Source organism: Passer domesticus, chromosome 1 (genome assembly GCF_036417665.1).
Source record: "Passer domesticus isolate bPasDom1 chromosome 1, bPasDom1.hap1, whole genome shotgun sequence".
NCBI classification, from domain to species: Eukaryota; Metazoa; Chordata; class Aves; order Passeriformes; family Passeridae; genus Passer; species Passer domesticus.
Window position 1 is genome coordinate 11,821,180 of NC_087474.1, and position 3,124 is coordinate 11,824,303.

At 45.1% G+C, this 3,124-nt stretch overlaps 1 non-coding gene across 1 annotated transcript; it reads right to left on the reverse strand.

Moving 5' to 3' along the window:
- Positions 1-2,730: 2,730 nt before the first annotated feature.
- TRNAG-UCC (transfer RNA glycine (anticodon UCC)) lies at positions 2,731-2,802 on the reverse strand. The gene has a single exon. It is a non-coding gene; the product is annotated as a tRNA-Gly (tRNA).
- Between the last annotated feature and the right edge of the window lie 322 nt (positions 2,803-3,124).

Here is a 3,124-nt window from a genome sequence, read left to right on the forward strand (position 1 = left end):
CAGTTTCAAACTGACAGTGGGTGTAGATTAGATATGTAGATTGGAGGGTGGTGAGGCATTGGAACAGGTTGCCCAGAGAAGTTGTGTTTGCTGCATCCCTGGAAGCGTTCAAGGCCAAGCTGGATGGGACTTGGAACAATCTGGTGAGGGGGGGTTCCATCCATGACAGGGAGTTGGAACCAGATGATCTTGAAGGTCCCTTCCAGCCCAGGCCATTCTGTGATACTCTGGTTCTAAGACACAATTCCACAAATGAAGTTGTGTCTGAATGGGGTTTTCATCCTGCTTCTAAAATGGCATTGTACCTTTCTTGGGAGCTGACTGCAAAGCTGCATCACAGCTCATTTCTAATCAGCTGTGAGACCCTACTAATTGAGTATTGCTAGCATAGAATGATGCCACTGTGCACACTACAAGGACAGCTCAAAACTTTGCACAATTCCAATTGAAGTGTCAAAATAGAGGTGAACAACAAAACATATCACTGCCTACCTGTGCAGGAAAAATTAAAAAATCCAGAACCATCTCATAGCTTACAGGTTCTTAGCAAAGTTACTGCCTTTAAGTCATGAGAAAACACCAAGTTTTCTCTTTCCACTTGCTACAGAAAAACAGAGATATAAGAAATTGTGAGAAACACATCTGGCAAGCACAGTCATATCTATGAGAACTGCTACAAGAGCAAGTACATATGGAGTATTGACTTATAATTTTGGGCATGTGGGACACTGAGTCCAAATCCCTCTTTCAGTTTCATACTGTTGTTGTCTCCTTTTTCACCTGTCATCTGAGAGCTCAGTCCAATGCCTGAAGTTGATAGGAGTGGCTGTTAGTGGACTACAGAGCGCGATGCCTTGTTTGTTCCATCCAGCCAATGGCTTTGTCCTGAAGCGGACATCCCTGGTGGATCAGCAGCTCTTTTTCAGCATTTTCTAGTCTTTCATGTGAGGCTTTTCCCTCTAGTTGGATCCAGGCTTACACAAACATGAATTATTTTTTTGTTCCCTGTAGAAGTCTAATATGATTCAAGTAGGGCAACTAATAATTTTGACCCATTAGCTGAATTTTAGTAGTTTAGTAACAAAAAAGTTACAATGAGAATCTGGGCATGTAAAACCCCTCTGGTTTAAATTTCAGTCCCTTGTCTCCAGCTGGAATTGCACCCACCCACTGCTTCCAGAACCTCTCCTCTTCTAGAAAGACAGAGGATTTCATCCTCATCCTAATTATCAATCTTTTTAAAATCTGTTTGGTCTATTTTAACTACATTTTCACAGCCTGTATCTCCTATTCTCCACTCATCCTAGGAACTCTAGTCATTATACATTCTTAGTCAACTATCAAGTGCAAATGGCTAGAATTTCTCATTGGGCTAGCTCATTTTCTTTAGCCCTTTCCTTCTTTTGCTTTTTATAAACCTATGAATGCATTTTCTCCCGCAGGAGGAATTAAAAAAAAAAAAAAAAAAAAGGGACACTGAAACAAAAGAGATGAACATTCATTATAATTTCATTTTCATTTTCTTCCATTCACTGCAGCCTACCGTGTGAGTAGGTCCTGCCTGCAATTGTCATATAAACAGCTTTTGGAAACATAATAGAAACTATTTCAAAATTGCTTTGGGATAGAACATTTTCTCAGAAAGAGTTGTCAAGAGTCAGATTTCAAGTATAACAAGCTTCTGAGCCAAGGGACTGACAAAGATTAATTGCATCACCAAAACTGGTCATCCCTCTCAGAGACCTGACTCAAGACAGCGAGTCTTCCTGGGAGGTGCTTGACTCCAGACTCTTCTGTATCATCTGAAGGCACTAGCTGCTGTCTCTGTAGTGAATCACAACTGGGATGCACTGCTCTAGCTCTGCTGGAGTAACACCCCTTCCCTTGGCTGCCTTGCCTCAGCCCCCCTCCTGGTGCTGTTCCCACTCCTAGAGAAATCATTAACATCGTGTATGCTCCTCTGCCCTCAGTTCTCGCCTTGGCTGGACTGCTTGGCTTGATGCACAGAGGGGTGAGGTTGTAAGGGACCTCTGGATGCCATCTGCTCGACCCTGATGCTGAAGCAGGAACGCTCAGTTGTCCAGGACCATGTCCAGACAGCGTCTGAAAATTTCCAGGGATGGAGACTCCACAGCCTTCTCTATGGGCAACCTGTAGCAATGTTCAGCCACACCCAGAATGAAAAAGTGTTTCCTGATGTTCAGAAGGCACCTTCCATATGTCTGTTTGTGCCCATTCCCTTTTGTCCTTCCACTGGGCACCACTGTGCACAGTCCAGCTCCATTCTATTTGCACCTGGCCTTCAGATATTTTCTCGTATCAAAAAGATTCCCCTTCTTTGGCCTCTCTTCTTTCTTCACAGCAGAAATGCCACGATCTCCAAACATCCTTGTAGCCTTCCTCCAGAATTCCCAGGAATCTCCACTACTGAGGCCAGACCCAGACACCGACACTGCTTCAGAGGCAGTCCCACCACCACAAAGCCAGCTCCCTTCACCTATGGGCAATTCCTGAGTGCAATAAAGCCACAACCACCCCTTGTCTCATTCTGGTAGAGACATCTTTGCTGGCCCTGTGCCACGCGGGATCCGACCCCGCTCCTGCCCTGCGCACCAAGCCGCACTAAACCTCCTGAAGTCCTTCTCTTCCTGGAGCTCTCATCCCTCTGGATGGATGGGGATGAATGGATGGCAGCACCTCCTGTGGGAAGGAACGGCGTCAAAATGAAGCTGCGTTGGCCGGGAATCGAACCCGGGTCAACTGCTTGGAAGGCAGCTATGCTCACCACTATACCACCAACGCCGCGGTGATGGCAGGTCCCTGCTTGCCCTACTCCTTCTTCTCTTGCTTCCCTCCGTTCCCAATTTCCCCACAGGATTTACTGCCTGCCCTCAAGCACAGCAAAGAGGTGCTGAGGAAGTGTCTAAATAAGCTACTGAGAAAACTCAAGTTTTCTCCACGGCTACCAAGACTACTAGGAATTTAGAAGCTTGTTTGCTTGTTTTTAAAAACTGATAAGAAGGTTTTGTTCTGTAAAATGTTTCCAACGTCTTGATTGGTTTAAAAGAAATTCCAAATAGGACTATAACCTTCAGAAGGGGGACTGTGCACAATTGGAAAAAAA